The sequence below is a fragment of the Camelus ferus genome, chromosome 6, assembly GCF_009834535.1.
Source record: "Camelus ferus isolate YT-003-E chromosome 6, BCGSAC_Cfer_1.0, whole genome shotgun sequence".
Lineage (NCBI taxonomy): Eukaryota > Metazoa > Chordata > Mammalia > Artiodactyla > Camelidae > Camelus > Camelus ferus.
The window spans coordinates 13863676-13882287 of record NC_045701.1 but is presented as its reverse complement, the minus strand read 5'-3'; the positions used below and the strand labels follow the sequence as shown (position 1 = coordinate 13882287).

At 36.5% G+C, this 18612-nt stretch overlaps 1 protein-coding gene and 1 pseudogene across 10 annotated transcripts in view; both read right to left on the bottom strand.

Annotated features, from left to right (window-relative positions):
- Nucleotides 1–18612, bottom strand: part of MYO5A (myosin VA) — a 173762-nt gene that overhangs the window by 144728 nt on the left and 10422 nt on the right. The window lies entirely within an intron of this gene.
- LOC102510906 lies at nucleotides 15531–16061 on the bottom strand (annotated as a pseudogene).

Here is an 18612-nt window from a genome sequence, read left to right as displayed (position 1 = left end):
GAAGGAGGCAGGGAGGACCAGCCCAAACCAGGAATACAGATTCACACATTTTCCCTCTCTTATATGTAGAAAACATGTGTTCATAACTGAGTGGTGCCCTCCTTGGTTTCCAAAAAGAGAAGCATTTTTGACCCATCATCAATGACTCATCATCAATGAAACATTACTGTTAGTGGAGATGGCTTTTCACTAATCACCAACTGCCAGTATGACCAAAAACACAAGATGGAATCTCTGGGCTAGGGACCAGAACAAAGCATACAGACGGATAAGTGGCCAAGGGTCTCCTCAGTTCTAAACTGAAACCCACAGATCTTTCCTGCCAATGGAAAAGCATATCAACTTCCTAAAGCATTAGCACCATTCAACAACGGGTTACAAATATACTACAGTATTTAGTCACAGAGTTCCTTCCAGATAATTGTTATCAAGATGCAAGTTGTTCTGATTAAATAAAGGGTAGAATATTACTTCTTGTAATGTTATCTAAATGCCAAGATCTCAGCAAGTATAATTCTGCTGAACTTATCTACCTTTGCACTTTAATAACTAGGAAACCAACTATGGCAGAGACCTTTAAATAAATGTTAAAGGTTGACAAATACATAGTTCTCAATTATGTCCAAGGGGCAAATAGTCTTCCTTACGCTATTTACAAAACCCAATGCGAGCCAGTAATCAGTCACTCTTGAGATCTATGTATGAAAAATATACTTCAGCCTAAAGTACTTAAAAAAATTATATTGACTTATAGAGTGGATAAAATTCAACTATCCAGAACACTATTAAGAATAAAGGGGAAAAATGGCCTCTGAGTGCTCAAAAGAGAAGACGTAAAGCCCTAGTATGTACTAAAGCTTTACCTGGAGGGGAATCCTTCAAGTTTTCATTCAACAACTCTTCCTCTAGTCTTATTTTATAATTTTATCTGTTCCAAGTTCCTGTCAATTTAAAGGCAGAAAAGTAATGCCTAAGTACTAAACAAACTTGAGTTAAGTTAGGCAGGGAAGGAGGATTTTAAGGATGTGGGGCTCTTCATGATGCCTACGAACAGGAGCAGGGCTTCAGACAGAACTGGAAACACTTTGTCTCTGCTCCTTTGTGCATATCTGCAACCACTGCTTTCTGGGCCCCATGGCTGGCGAAAGATGCCCACCAGTCTACAGGCATAACCACAGGCAGTGAGCTTCCCTGCTCTGGGAAAGTTCCAGGAAATGGACATGGAAAGGCCAGCATAGGACAGGTTGCCAGCCTGGACCTAGCCACACGTGGCTGAGGTGAGAGGATGTCAAGTTAAACTAAAGGGCGGGGATAAAAGGTTCATCACAATCTAGGGAAACCCTCAAAAGAGTACCCACTGCAGAGGAAGAAAAGCTGCAAAAATATGGGAAACTAGCAAGGAGCAAAAGGAAAGATTTTATGGTCTTATAATGAAGAATGCAGGTCCTCTAAAATTCTTGAACTGAGGTAATCCAGTATATGGGCAAACACTCCATAATACCTTAGTAGACTATGAGAGCTTCACTGGACTTCTGCAGTACTCGTCACCTTTATTACCTTTATTATGTTGGTCCATCACTCAGAATAGTTTTAATTGTATTCAACATCCTCTCTTTGTAGGAAAGATATATTGGGAATTCTAAATTTGCATCTCTTGGGGAGTGACGGAAATGTTAGCTATCTTGATTGTGGTAGTGGTTTCATTAGTGTATACATCTATCAAAAGTCATCATATCATACAGGAACCATACCACAATAAAGGAGTTTTTTAAAAAAATAAAGAAAGGAGAGATTATACTTATACCAATGGGACACTTGGTGAAAGACACTAACACACTGGGTTTTTTTGGTGTTTTTCTTTTTTTAAGTACAGTTAATGTACAATATTGTGTTAGTTTCAGCATCGTGATTCAGTCATATATATACATATTCTCTTTCCTTATAGGTTATTACAAGTTACTGAACACAGTTCTCTGTGCTATACAGTAGGACTCCGTTGTTTATCTAGTCTGTATATAGTAGTTTGTATCTACTAATACACTGTTGATGGAAGCATTAACTGCTTGCTATACTCTTTCTGGAAAGCAATTTAGCATTTTATACAAAGTATCTTAAAATATTTAGTAACTTTGGGAATCAAGTCTATGAATTTGGTCCAAAATACATATTAAATTGTATTTTATGAATATTCATAACAGCATGATTTATAATACCCAAGCTGGAAATAAACTTAAATGTCCAGTAATAGAGGAAAAGTTAAATAAACTATGCCCAATCCATACGGTAATCAGAAAAATAAACTACTTTAAATGACAAGGGAAAATGCTCAGGTTATAAATAGGGGAAAGAGGCACAGAAATATAGATTATATATGTGTGTGTGTGTACACACATATATATATACATATATAAACTAATCTCATCTATACCAAAAAAAAATGCAAAAAGCTAGAAAGAGACAGCTGCAGGGAAGCACACTCTGAGATGGGGAAAAGTGTTCACACTGTTTACTAGGGTGTGCTCCTGGGCTCTACAGCTACGGGAGGAAGGGAACGAAGCACTGGGTGGAAGGAGAAGCTGAACTGCAATGTAAGCCCCACATGGAGGTGGATGACCCTGCAGAGATGTCTTGAGTCAGCACAAGGAGGCTGGGCCTTCATACCCTTGCATCAACCAGGCACCAGATATAGGCTGCCCTAGAAAAGAGTGTGACCTTAAGCTGAGAAAATTCCCAACAACCTCACAGTAGCTGGGAAGAAGGATGTGGAAAGTCCTCGAAGATAGACCTGTTCAGTGCAGCATAGTATCTACAACAGAGACTATATCCAAAAATTAGCACTGATTGTCTTTGGAGGGTAATCTTTAATTTTTCAAAAACTTCTTCACCAGGGTCTTCTGTATTTTCCCAATAAGTTATAAATTTTACCCTATTTTTAATAACATATTTTAGAAAGATTTATAACCAATATATCTGTAATAGAAAATAAATTTGCTTTACAGGAATAATTTTGAGTACATAGAAAATTAGTTATAGAAAAATACATATGCACAGCTAAAGTTTGATTATTTTTAACATTTAAAACAACTCAAATTTATCTCTAAGAAATATAATAAAAAACATAAAAATAACTTTTTCATAAATAGATCATAACCTGAATACTAGCTAAAATTAGGTTTTTACTTTGTACGCCATACAATCAACAAAAATGTGAAAATCCCAAAAATATTAGGAAAGAGTAGTTTGCCTTTAAAAAATAGAAAGCTATTTTAGGATTTACTTCACACCCACACATACACATATGCTGGGTTATATACATCTTTGGAATGACTGATAAGATATCTGAAATAAAATTTTCATAAATTGTTACTTTAATTACCAGAAAGTTTCTTTGAAATAACTAAAAAAAAAAAAGTTTATACTAAACCATCTGAATACATCTTGCATCTGCATAAGAAAAGTACTTATAACATACACTTATGAAATAGCTTAGCAAAGGACTTTTGGTTCTAGCTGGATACTTGTATGGATAACTTGTATCAGACTAATAATCTCACTGAGAACAACTAAGAAAACTGGATAAAATACAAAACCAAAAAACCAAAAAACCCAGCAGATTAAAGGTGTTGGAGAGCAACAAAGAATCATGATTTTAGGGACCAAGTTCCCAGAAAGAAGAGAAATACCCTGAGGTGAGCCCTATATTTGCTACTACCTTTTTTCCTCAGGTCATCTGCCAATTCACCTACAGAAACTGAACAGAGTATTGACCTAGAACTTGTGACCGTCTCACTGGTCTAGGAAGATAAAAACTAGCTGAACCAGTAGCCTTGAACTCCAAGATTGGAGGGGGCCAGGATATTGGAGAAAGAAGGTGGTCCCAGTTACTCACAATTTCTGGAGCATTTTGTTGGTTCAAAATTGTAGATGTGCAGGGAAAGTGGCTGAGAAATGAAGTAGAAAGCAACTATAAAGAAGCTAAACAGCTAAGTAGAAATTCTGGCAACTCAAGAGGTGAGGAAACAAAAGTTGGCATTCAGGGCCAGAAGGAATAAAGGTCTGGCAAATATATGCCAGTTTTCACTTGAGATCCTTAAAACATCATATGTAAGATTAAGGCCAAACTGGAAACTGACTGCCCTTACAAAGCTTGAAACACAATGAAACATCTCAATCCTTAATTGGACAAGGTTATCAGTCTGCCTGCCAGAAGAAAATTAAATCATTTCTGGAAGATATCATCCAGAGCCTCTATAATTTTTCATTTGGAATGTGCTCCCTTCAATAAAAAATAAGCATGAAAGACAGAAAAAAAGACTAAATGACCAAAATCCAAGTGAACAGGCAACAGAAAAGGAGCCACAGGTGGCTCAAATAATGGACTGATCAAGCATATATTTTAAAGTAACTATGATTAAAACCAAGCTCATAGGTACAGAGAACAGATTGGTTGCCAGAGGTAGGAGGGTAGAAAGTAGGCAAAACAGATGAAGGGAGTTGAAAGGTACAAACTTCCAATTACAAAATAAGTCATGGTGATGCAACGTATAGCATGATGACTACAGTTACTAATGCTGTATTGCATATTCGGAAGTTGCTAAAATCTTAAAAGTCCTCATCACAAGGGAAAAAACTTTATGTATGCTGATAGGTACTGACTAGACTTATTGTGGTGATTATTTTGCAATATATAAAAATACCAAATCATTATGTTGTATACCTGAAACTAACAAATGTTATTTGTCAATTATACCTCAATAAAAATAACTATGATTGATACATTTAAAAATATGCAAAAGTTGGTAATTTTACCAGATAGCTTAAACATTTTTTTAATTTTATTTTTTATCGAAGTGTAGTTGATTTACAATGTTAGTTTCAGGTGTACAGCAAACCAATTCAGTTATACATAGACATACATACGTATATTTTCTTTTCAGATTCTTTTCCATTATATGTTATGACAAGAAATTGAATATAGTTCTCTGTGCTATACAGTAAGTCCTTGTTGTAGCTTGAATATTTTTTAAAAGGCAAGTAGAACCTTTAGAACTTAAAAATACAATAACTAAAATTAAGAATTCAGTGGATAGATTAGATATGGCAGAAGAGAGGATTTGTCAGTGAAAAATAGGTCAGTAGAAAACAACCGTATTGAACCAAAAACAGAAAAAATAAAGTAACAGATAAAAGAAGATCAAAGATATATGGAATGATGTGAAACAGTCTAATTCATACGCAATTGTGTTTCAGAAGGACAGAGAGAATAGGGCAGAACTATTATTTGAAGAGATATTGGCCAAACATTTTCTAAAACTGATAAAAAACATTAAGCCATAACAAAAAGCTTGAAGGACCCATAACAGAATAAATGAAAAGAAAACAGTTATGTGTACACATCATAATAAAACCACTGAAAACTAAAAACAAAGATTAAAGCCTTAAAAGTGGCTAGTGGCTGGAGGATTGGGGAACTGGGGTAGCAAGTCTCAACAAATTTTAAAGAACATCCACAGATAACAGGGTATGTCCATTGTCCACAGTGGAATTATGCTACAAAACAGAAAGATAACTAGAAAATTGCCACACTTTTGGAAATAAAGCAATATATTTCTAAATATCCATGAGTCAGAGAAGAACTCTCAAGGAAAATAAAAACATATTTTGAATTAATGATAGTAAGAATTCAACCACAAAAAAGCCCAGAAGAATATAGCCAAAGTGGTACTTTCAGGGAAATTTATGTATTTAAATCATGTATTATAAGAAGGAAGGCTGAAAATTAATGTCTAAGCACCCATCCCAAGAAGCTAAGAAAGACTAGCAAATTCAACTCCAAAAAAGCTGAAGTAAGAAAACAAAGACAGGGTGTGGGAGATGTATAGCTCAGGGGTAGAGTGTGTGCTTAACACAGGTGAGGTCCTGGGTTCAATTCCCAGTACCTCCATTAAAAGAAAAAAATAAATAAATAACAAAGACAAACACAAAAACAATCAACAAACTAGAAAATACTTGTATAATAAAGAAAAACCAATAGAGTCAAAAGTTAATTATCTGAAAATACCAATGAATTTATTAGACACTAGCTTTGTACAGACATGATTTATGTAAATTCCCTATTGATGGACATCTATGTTGTCTCCAGTTGGATATACTAGTCCACAACATTGAAATTATCATCCTTCTAGTACTCAATCGTACTTATTTCTTTAAAACAAATTCTTATAAACATATTAATATCAGCTAAAGGATATAAAAAATTCTAAGGCTTTTGATGCATATATTGCTAACCTGCCCCAGAGAAAGATTGAACCTATTTTACTTAGACTAGCAGGTTACAACAGTGTTTGTGTCCCTAGATAACAAGTATAATTTTTTAAAATTATCAGTTCAGTAGAAAAAAAAAAAAAGAAAAAAAAATCACCTGAATTTGCATTTCTTAGGTTACCTAAGAAACTACTTAAATATTATGTTTGCCATGTTTATAGGCTATTTAAGTTTCATCTTTTGTGAACTGCCTATTTGTGTGGTCTACTTTTCTACCAGGCTGTTAGTCTTTATTATAGGTTTCATTACTTTTTTTTATATATTAAGGATCTTGAGGCCTTAATCAAAAAATTGAAAATATTTTTCTTTCCTCTCAGCTTCCCTATTAATGTCATTTAGAGCATTTGTTTTGCTGTTGTTGTACAGAAGTTTAGGCTGTTAATTTTTCCCTTTATGGATTATCTTTCATTCGATGCTTAGAAATACAGTTCTATACCAGATTACTATCTAAAAAATCATCTGTATTAATTTCTAATGGAAAAGCATGGGTAAATATTATATGAATGTCTACAAATGTCTTGCTGGCTCAGGAATGTAGTCTAAAATCCTATAAAGCATATGGAAGGTAAAACATAATCTTAGATTTTTAATAACACTGGAGATACTACTGGATTCAAGGCTTAATGGGGCTGAACCAGGGTAAGGCAAAATTGTGATGTAACTGAAACTGTTTTCAGTGACTGAAAGTATTCTCCTCCTTTCTTTGAACTTTCAACTACAGAAGCAGCTTTTCCTCCATCCTTAGCTTCAGATATGCCAACCAATCTCATTTTCACTGAAAAAGGACTGATTCTTACTCACCATAAGACATTATAAATATTTCGCTTGTAAAATAACAACTTGCAAAGAGAATGCCTAGGTATTGTTTTAGAAGGGAAGATTCTGAAGCATTAATAGGTTTTATTTTTAATCATTATTTTTAACTGTGGTAAAGTACACAACAAAAAATTTACCATCATCACCATTTTTAAATATACAGTTCAGCAGTATTAAGTACATTCACATTGCTGTGCTCCCATCACCACCATTCATTCAGAGAACTTCTTCATCTTCCAAAACTGAAACTCTGTGCCAGTTAAATAGTAACTCTCCGTTCCTCCCCTCAGCTGCTGGCAACTACCATTTTACTTTCTGTCTCTATGGATTTGACTCCTCATACCTCATGTAAGTGGATCACTTAGTATTTATCATTTTGTGACTGGCTTATTTCACTTAGCCTAATGTCCTCAAAGTTCATCTGTGTTGTAGCCTGTGTTAGAATTTCTTTCCCTTTTAAGGCTGAATAATATTCTGTTGTGTATATATATACAACATTCATCTGTTGCTGGGCAATTGTGTTACTTCCACCTTTTGGATATAATGAATAATGCTGCCATGAACATGAGATCCTGCTTTCAATTTTTTGGGGTATATATCCTAAGTAGAATTGCTGGATTAGATTGTAATTCTATGTAAAATTTTTTAAGGGACCATCTTACAGTTTTCCATAGTGGGCATACTATTTTACATTCTCACCAACAATTACAAGGGTTCCAATTTCTCCATATTCTCCTCAACACTTGTCATTTTCTGTTTTTGAGAGTAGGCATTCTCATGAGCAGGAGGTGGTATCTCATGGAGGTTTTGATATGCATTTCCCTAATGATTAATGATGCCGAACATCTTTTCATGGGCTTGTTGGCCATTTGTATATCTTCTTTGGAGAAATGTCTATTGAAATCCTTTGCCCACTTTTTAATCAAGTTGTTTGTCTGTTTGTTGTTGGGTTGTGAGAGTTCATGGATTTTATTTGTAGCCTCTCTCAGGACCCTTCAAATCACACTGTATAGGCAGCCTTCTCCTTTCTCTCCTGTCCCCTGAAAAAGTGTTACTAGCTCATGCCTAATCCAAGATGCTAATTCCAACACTAAAAAAGTATCAGAGTGAGACATGTCAGTTCTGAAAGCATCAAACATTTCTGATAAACTACAAAATATTTTAATATATATATTATTCATACATGTATACACTATTAAGAAACTTCCCTTAACTTGAAAAAAGTTCCTTTGAAACATCTTTGTTTACACTACTTGCAGAAAGAAAAGATTTGTGTTTTTTTCTGATTACAAAAAAAAGTATGCTGATTACAAAAATCCAAATATTATAGATACAGATAAATTAAGAAGGGAAATAAATTTGGGAGTTTGAGATTTGCAAATGTTAACACTATGTATAAAACTAGATAAAAAACACATTTCTTCTGTATAGAACAGGGAACTACATTCAATGTTTTATAATCTTTAATGAAAAAGAATATGAAAATGAATATGTGTGTGTATATATACATATACATATATACACACACACACACACACACACACACACACACGACTGGACATTATGCTGTACACCAGAAACTGACACATTGTAACTGAGTACAGTTTAATAGAAAAAAAACAGTGAAGGTCTCCCATAATCACACTTCTAGAAATAATCGTTTTTCAATAATCTAAACAGTCTAGTAAAAATTCTTCCAGAACGTAAGCATACACACGCACACATATGTGTACACATATATACATACTTCATTTTGGGTTTTTATTTAACAATATATCCTGGACATCTTCCATGGATCCATATCCATGAAACACTGTTAATTATCTTTTTTAAAAGCAGTCAGGAAAGTATCAATTTTTGTAAGCTAAAACTGAATTTTAAAAAATTCACAAAACACAAGACAAAATAGACTCTAATAAGATCAAAAGCATGTGAGAGTCTAAGAATGAACAACAGAGTGAGGAGGAAATGGGAAGGGGAGCCTGTGGTCACACCACACCACTTGTACATAAGATCTAAGTCTAGCGGGGCAGCATTTGCAGCCCTCCCATGCCAGCCTACAATGCTTTCATAGACTCCTCCTTGCTCTGTACCAGAAACAATGCTGCCTCCACAGAAATGTGTGATCAGTAAGGCCAGTCACTTCCCAAATGCACAGTGAGAGAACAGAAAGGCTGTCATGCTTGCTAACCAACAGATGAACATGTATAGGAGTTTGCATGTGTCATCCTCCATTTAAAGTATAATTCTCTCATTGTGCCATTGGTACACAATATTTTGGTGTGTCTTCCTTTATGATTAATATTTTTTACTGAAGTATAGTCAATTTACAATGTTGTGTTAGTGATTCAGTTATACATATATATATTCTTTTTCATTATTGGTTATTATAAGATATTGAATATAATTCCCTGTGCTATACAGTAACACCTTGTTGTTTTATGATTAATTTTAAAAAGATATAAAAGAGGCATTCCCTTGGGAGTCTCAGCAAATGATAAAATTTAAGTAAGAGCAATTCCTCAGTGGAAATGTTACTACCATGCTCATCTCATGACACAATCAAATTTTCTTAATTTTCTAACCACTTTTCTCCACAAGAGTTCTCTGTATTTTTTCACCTGTATTCCCTTCCTTGCCTACCTCTACTTTACATTTTCATACCAAATGGACAGGCTTACCAAACATCTTAACACTATTAGATAATCTAAAACCTAACAGGACTGTATTAAGCATATGGTTGGTGTGGCTTCACCACAAACTTCACATAAGAGTTGAGAGACCAAGTGGAAGTGAAGCCCAAAGTTGAAGGAGCTTTTAATGCTTGCAAGGAATTCTTCTAGGTCTTCAACAGCTGCTGCTGCTGCTGCTGCTCTGCCTTCTTAATATCTTGTTATCTTCTTACCCCACTGGAATTCAAGAACATGGAATTGCAGGATAGCCCAGGGTCAGCCCTGGCTGGAAGACGGGTATGGTCTGTACACACTCAGCTTTTAACCAGTATCTCCCACCCACTCACTTTCTCATACCCAGCTTTTCCCTTTCTATTGAAACTTCAGTCCTTTCCTCTGTCATGTTCAGGTGGCTAAGCCTAAGGAAAGCAAGACTTCAAAAAGCCATAGGTAATGTGGGAAAGGATTCAAAGGTAGCCAGAGAAACTATACATTATGACTAGGACTAGATTATTTGATGCAACTGTCCATATTCTGCAACGTCAAAAGCTTGACTAGAATTCATCTTTCACTTCTAGGATTCTGTCATATTCCCATGTCATTTGTACATAAACAACACTGTACAAATTGGAAAATCCTGCCAAATTCTTACTAATTTTATTCACATTAAAGCTGCTACATCTTGTTTAAGGAATCCTTTCAGCCACAAGGAACAGAAAAGTCTGACTAAATAGCTTAAACTATTAGGACTTTGATAATGTATGAAACAAGAAGCCCAGAGAAGGCTACCTCAGGGTTGTTCTGACAGCTCAGAATAACTCTAAGAACCCAGACTCTTTATCTTTCTGCTCTATCACCTCAGCTTGTTAACTTTTCGATTTCAGGCTTGTTATCTCATGATTGCAACTTTGCTGCCATGACTCCTTACATCATATTCCACACTTATGACTGGAAGAAAGAAGAAATGCATCCAAACTGTTCTCTTGCCTCTGTTCCTTTCATCAAAAAAGCAATTACCTCTCCCACCCTTCCTCCACAGAGGCCTTCCAGATTTCTGGTTATATACCACATTAGCCAAAACTGAATCATACAGCTAGCTCTAACTGCAATGAAAGAAAAAGGAATATCTGTTTTTCAAACCTCTATACTGGCAATAGAAAAGGGGACGGGACTGGCTTTTGAGATTCAACCAATAGTTTATGATACCTGTCTACTTCCAGTACTAGTTATGCTGGTTAATTACAACTGGTTAAGAGCCCTGGTTTAGAGTAAGTTCCTCTTTTTCTGGCAGAAAAACAAAGGTTGAGAATGCTGCTGAGGGAGACATTAAAAAGGGCCTGGGATGAAAGCTACAGCTATGTCAGGTGATGCTGACAATGCTCAGATGCAGACAGATTATAACTGAAACAGTATCTCTAGCCAAACCCTATCTAGAATGATGGGAGAACTGTATTTGCGTACATAACTCATGTCCTGAAGCTTCCAGAAGCTTTATAAGTACAATAAGGAGAGAGCTAGCTAGAGCCATGATTTCTCTTTTAAGGAAATAAATTTTTACAAATGGTTTAAAATAGACAAACCAATAATACCAGCGAAGAGTTGCCATGTGTGGACTCCATTATGATGTACCAAGTACCGAGCTAAGTGCTTCACATACAAACACATTCATAAAGCCTCCCAGCTGCCCTGCAAGGTGAGAACATTCACTGATTTGCCTACAGTCAAACGGGAAGAAGCTCAACCTAACACTGGACACCATACTTTTAACTATGTCATGTTACTGTTAACCTTGTTTGTTCTCAGTATTTCCCGTTCATTTTATGTATTTGTTATTTAATCATTCAGATTCATAAAGTTTAACTCTTGTTTATATGTCATAAATAGTCTTTTCTCTACTTCCTTTTCAGAGTGCATCTGATTCATACAAATCCTAATGTGGCACAGCTGTTTCAGTCACATCACATCTTTCCAAAACTTAGAGTAAGCTAATCCAAATGTTTTGTAGCTAATTTTAGAAAGGGTACATAAAGTTAAAACTAACCTGCCAAAAAGAAAAAAAAAAAAGGGAAAAAACCAACCCCCCCAAAAAGACATCACAACACAATGTACAAACAATAAAAGTAGAAACATAACTATAAATCTGTACTAGTCCTGTTTGTTCTACCCCCTTCTCTGTTTCATCTACTCTGAGTTTGCTACCTCTGTAGCACAATGGCCAACATTATTTGTAGACAACTCATTGGTTCCCTGAGTTATGGAGCTGTTCCCTTCCTGGTTGCTCCATACCTTTCTAGTGACACATATTTGTGCAATTATATCCAAACCTCCCAGTCTCAAACTTGCCTTTCCTCAGTTTCTTTTTTTTTTAAACATTTTAATGTTCTTTTTATTTATTTTTACTTGCTTTTTCTTTACACCTTTATTATATTATCTACCAGAAATGTGGCTCTTGAACATATTTTCAACAGCACAACAAAATCCAGACTCTATCTGTCAAAAGAGCTGCAAACCATATATGTTAATTTCCTCTTATTCTCTTTTCACCTACTATTAAAAGTAGTAGATTAAACTTTCTAGTTTTCTTAAAGGATAGGTCACAGAATGGAAACTTCTATTGCTAATAAGACGTGGGGTTGGAAAACCAAGATAATCACGGGTGAGAAAGGATCTTCCTACTTACCACTCAACCTGCCTTTCCCTAACTCTAGATTTCTCAGTCCAATAATCTGTTTCCTTAGCTATTTGGAATACCAAGGTGGGGGAAAAAAAAGAACCTCATAATAACAAGATCAGCTGCTCGAAAACAATGATGGGAACACACACAGCCTCTTCCCTCCAATAACCCAGCAGGCAACCTGACCCGGTGTTTGCCACCCTACCTGTACACACAAATGTTTGCTTGCTAGGTCAACTGCATTTAAACTAAAATACGACAGCTATAAATAAAACAATAAAATAGAGGCCATTTTTAGATTGTGACAAAGCCTCAGTCCATGAACTGCTCCCTTGAAAACTGTCACTGAAGGCAAAGAAACCTAAAGAGAAAATAGGAGAAAATCACTACATGACCTGAATGATTCATGTTGAAATCAGAACCATCAAATGAGGACTGTAAGATGGATCAATAGCTTAAAATGGTCTCAAGTGAACAATCTGTGCCATTCTTCTTCTCTAGCCCTTGGGGTGGGGGGAGTGAGCATAAAAAAAATCTCTAAGTTCTTTAAATGAGACTGTATCCCATTAATTATTCGAGGCAGTTTTTGTTTCACTGGAATTAATTAACATGACCCCTCTTCTTTAAGCTCCAGCTGCACTGATGTCACTGGGTACCACAGTGAAGAATGAACAACAAAAGACAATTGGCTACTTAAGGAAGTAAGTAGACTAAAGTGGAGAGCACGCACAGAGGCAGTTCCGGCGCTCTGGCTGAGACTTGACTACACACTGACACATTCTGAATAAACTCAGCCTGTGTAATTTCAGGCTTATGAAACCGTAACTTCTGCCCAACAGAGGCAATCTGCAAGCTGGAATCATGTACAGTGGCACCACTCCACCTATTTCACCCATATATATTTTAAAATAATTAATTTGGTCTCCATTCATTCAGATTTATTAAACTTCACCACAATCTATGACAGTCACCTTAGAAAATCCTGAAAAATAACCAACAGATAAGCAGGCCAAACAAGAACACAGGACATGTTTAACCTTAAGGAAAATATTATTTTAAGAATCTTGGCTTAATGTACAGAATGGCGCAGATTACAACTCAATCTCACAGATTTGTTAAATTGGTACTAACTTTCTTCTAAATTACCCCACCACATAGATTCTCATGAACTCAGATGAGACATCCCAGTCCTTCCTTCTAACCTGTTAAGCTGCAGTCTACATGTTCTGTCCAGATCCTTGCTAAACACACTGTAGTGAAGGCCCAGTTCCAAGAGACAAACTGGACCTCAACGACTCCAGCGGGCAGTGACCAAGGAGACAACTTTGCGTGGTCCACAGATGATTCTAACTTTCCTGCGTCTAAGGCGCTGCTCTTGACACAGACTCAGGAAACTCTGGGACCCAAAGAGGTGTCACCTGTGTCCCAAAGGGACTGGACATCTTCTGAAGAACCAGGCCCCTGTGAACCCCTGACCAGTTTCCCAAACATATTTCAGTTGGAAACTCATTCTAAAAAATATTTAATTATAGTATTTGTAAACCAGGGGGGCCTATTTGAAATACATTAACAAAAAGACTCCTTTTCAGAGTTTTCAAGATCTCACACCTCAGAGATTATTTCCTAAATTACTTAGCAAATGTGTTTGTTCTTGGATATAACTGGCTCTGCTATATTTCTTTTTCCGTTAGCCTAGGTCAACCTTTTCATTTCTAAAGCCAACAGTTTCTGAGCAATCTATGCTGCCGTTAAATATGAATGCAGGAGCTTGACAAGTCTTAAATGACTTTTATTAGTCAGGAATAGTCTCCTCAACTAACAAGACAAAGCAAGTATATTAATATGTTGCTTACAATGCAATTCATCCTACTGTATGGTTCCCAAAATACTGGAGAAGGAAGGGATCCCCTGTCCTCTCAGGTTGGACTTAACTTACAGCTTGATTCTCCGGAACACACTGATTAGTAATCTTGATCTACCTACCTCTCGAGTCTGGGGAATCTCCTAGTGCTGCTGTGGCTGACACACTCTGAGACACCAAATATGTAATTATATTTAAGGATTTATTCCGGAGAGCTTTGATATTCCTGAATTTTTTTTAGTCCTTCCAAGCTCTAACGGATTAATCTTCTTAACATTGATAAGATAATCACCAAGTTTTTGTACCAATATTGTTACTGCAGAAAGATGGGATGTTTTAATTATAGTCAAATTCATTAACAACTACAATTGATTTCTTTTTAAAGGAACACACAAAGGTTTTTGGTTCTCTTCAGTTAAACTGTCAAAAAATTGGACGTACTTATCATAGGGGATTGAGTGATTTACATAAAACTAATTCATGCAATATAATACTGTGAAGCCATTAAAAACACAGTATAGAAGAATACGTATTGGTATGGGAAAATGTTCACAATATACTACTTAGAGAAAAAAATCTTGCTACCAACCAGTATGTACAAAATAAATCATTTTGATTAAAAAAATACACACAGAAAAAAAAAGCTAGACTTACATCGACTATTAAGAGTATCTAAGGATAGTGGGATTACCTGCAATTTTTTTCTTTTACATTTCTGAATTTTCCAAGATTCTGCACTGAACATTTATTATTTTTACAGTTTTTTTTAAAGCTTTGTTTAGAAAAAAACTCCCAAAGTAATTCTGCAAGTCACTTTTTATAGTATTTCACACCTATTATTAGTAAAGGTAATGGAACATCTTTTACCACAATTAAGTCTTATGTAAGGGAGGGAGTTTTTCCAGTTGCCTTTAAAAATAGCAAAAAGATTTACTGGGTCACTACTATGTGCCAGGCCTTCTCACATATTCTATTAAAAGTGAAACATTAAGGATAGCCAGGGGAAAAAACAGTGGCTGACAATATGTCTACAGTGTCACCTTACACTTTTAAAAAGACTCACCATCAACACTCAACAAATAGTTCAATTCAACTAACTCTTTTTTAAAAATCTGTATTGAAGTATAGTTGATTTACAATATTGTTCTGTTTTGTTTGTTTGTTTTGTTTCTGTTTTGGGGGGGAGGGCTTTAAAAAACAATATTGTTTTATTATTAGAAGCAGGATGGCCTGCGTGGGGTGTGGACGCACCGGGCTCAGCGTATGTGTGGGCTGTGAGGAGTAGATAATTGGGAGGTTGGAAGGAAAGAGGGTGAATCTGGAGGTCAGGCCCAAAGGCTCCTCAGATTTACTTCTGGAAATGGGTAGTCTTAATAAGGGAGTCATGGCAAGCTATGTATGGCCAGGCACCAAAAGATTAAGAAATTCCTGGAAATCTAGCTGCTCATCACTGCTGAGGTCCAGTTTCTTCATCACACGGTTCAGGACACCAGGGTCCTTCTGGTTCTTTGTGAAGGAAGCCAGTTCTATATTCATGAAGGTTAGGAACTCAGTCTTGGAGAGTGTGCAGTTGCTACCGTCCCTTCCAGCATAACTTTGGAAAACAGCAATCAGAGACTCGAGGCACCGCTCAGTCTCTGTAGGGCTGGATATTTTTGCCATGTCAGAGAGGAGTGAGGCATGGGGCTGGGAGCGGGGAGAAGCGCGACGAGCTCGATTTACAGCACTGCATTAGTTTCAGTGATTCAAATTATGTGTATATATATATATTCATATTATTTTCTATTATATGTTACTATGCTATATTGAATATAGTTTTGAATATAGTTCCCTGTGCTATACAGTAAATCCTCATTGCTTACCTATTTCATGTATTTGTATCTGTAAATCCCATACTCTTTCCCTTTCCCCTTTGGTAACCATAAGTTTGTCTTCTAAACTAACTCTTGTTGAATGTTTACTAGGTGGGGGATTCTGGCAAGAGGTAAGCATGGTGAACAAAGTCCAGAGTCAGCACAGCTACAACAAGCTCCAGCAGCAAGATTGCTTCAGTGTTTCAGAGTGGGCTTCCACAGACCACCTGCAGCAGAATCCCTTACGGTGTTGGTTAAATCCAGATTCTTGGGGCTTCCAAAGCCACTAGCTCAATTTCTGGAGGCAAGACCCAGGAATTTACATTTTAAAAAGTGCTCCAGATGACTGCTACATATAGTAAAGTCTGAGAAACCCCAGTGTTATGAAAGATCAAGCCAAGAGATTAGGGTTAGAAAAAGATCAGGAATCTTGAAGGTCAGGCTAAGGAATGAGTTAATTCTATAGTAGACAACTGGAGTGAGTCAGGGGATTGGGGACCACCCAGGAGTTTTGAGCTGGAGAGCAGCACACTAAGATCTGTGCTTTGGGTCAGTACTGCTCATTACAGCATAGACTGAAAAGGAGTACTGGAAGCACTAGAGAACTGAGGAAACTGATTTATAACAAGGCATTGAAACTGACCAAGAGAAGAATAAAGTGGTTCCCATCCTTGGTAGCAAAAAGAGGGGTGACAAGAGGAAGCTCGTGAAGAATTACTGATGAATAAATAAGATGATTTGAATCCAAAATGTTAAATCCCAAAATACAGATACAGAGAGGAAGATTTAGAGAAAACTTACCAATGGTAATTTAATATCATTTAATTAATGCATTTATTCAATCTTGGACTCGTTACTTACTATGTACCAAACCTTGGTCTAGATGCTGGGTCAAAAAACAGATGAGAATCATTGACTTACACACTTTAAATGGATGAGCTGTATAGTATGTGAATTATATCTCAATAAAGTTGTTATTAAAACTAAACAAAACAAATGAGACATCTCCCCTGTCCTTAAGGGACTCAGAGAAGTATGGGGAGACAGACAACTGCAATGAAGTGTGGTAAGTTTTGGGACAGAGGTAAACACAGGAGCATCTTAGCCAGACTGGGATCTGGAGGAACGAATTCGTGAACAAAGAGTAGAGAAAGCCAGGCAAGGGGAATGCTGCAAGGGAGGAAGAAAGCACCCTGGAGAGCTCCTGACTTAAAGTGAAGACTTGGGTGCCAGGAGGAAACACGAGATGAGGCAGGCCCAGGGTGAAGGTAAGTCAGGAAGAGCCCTGTGCGTTACAGCCCCACTATTGGAGGTGTGGCCTTCAATCCAGTAGCACTGGCATCACTGGAAGTTGTTAGAAACATAAAGTCCTGGGGCCCCATCACAGATCTCCATCAGAATGTCCATTTTAACAAGATTCCCAGGTGATTCAGGTGGACACCAAAGTTTAGGAAGCACTACACTAATAAACTGATTATTTATTCTCAAGACAAAATCCAATGAGGAATCACTGAGGAATTTCAAGCCAGAGAGTGGCATGATCAGATATGTGCATTACATAAAGATCACTCTGGTAGCACAATGAAAAACAGATTACAGGAGGTAAAACCAAAAATTGCTTAGGAAGCTGTTTGGAAAGCCAGGAAAGAAACAATAAGGGCCCAAATAGAGTAAAATTAATACCAGGAAGTGATAACTGATCAGTTGGGGTAAGAGTATGGGGGCGTTGTACAAATCAAGATGATTTCTAAGTTTTGGGTTTCAGTTAATGGACTAGATGTTGATGCTACTCACCAGACTGGAAATACAAATAAACACAACAATTAGAGGGACTAACATTTCTTAAATATGTGCCAGACATTATTCTAAGTGCTTTGCATGAACTATCTCATTTAATCCTCAAAACATTCGTAGAAGTATTACTATTATCCCATCCTATAGATGAGAAAACTAAGACACAGAGAAGTTAAGTAGGGTAGGGTTGCATGCATAAGGAGATGACAAATTCAATTTAAAATACACTACGTTTGAGGTGCTTGTAAGGATGGCCATAATGCAGTTGTCTGCAGGGATCTCAGTTTGTAGGGAGAACAAGTAGGTTGGAAACAGATTTGGAAGTCATCAGCATAGGGCTGGTTCCTGACTCAACAGGAGCAGATCAGGCCACAGTGGAAGGAAGTGTAGGTCAAGGACAGAGCCAAGGAGCACCAATCTCTAAGGGGCAATAGGAGGCAGCTGAGCTTATCAAGAGGACAAAGCAGCCAGATAGAAAGGAGAATGATAGCTCTAACTGAACAGCAACAATAACAGCTAACATTTATAAGTGTGTAGTATTATGTATTTTTATATATTAAATAATTTAGTCATCATTAAAACCACATGAGGTAGATATTATTGGTCCCATTATAAAAA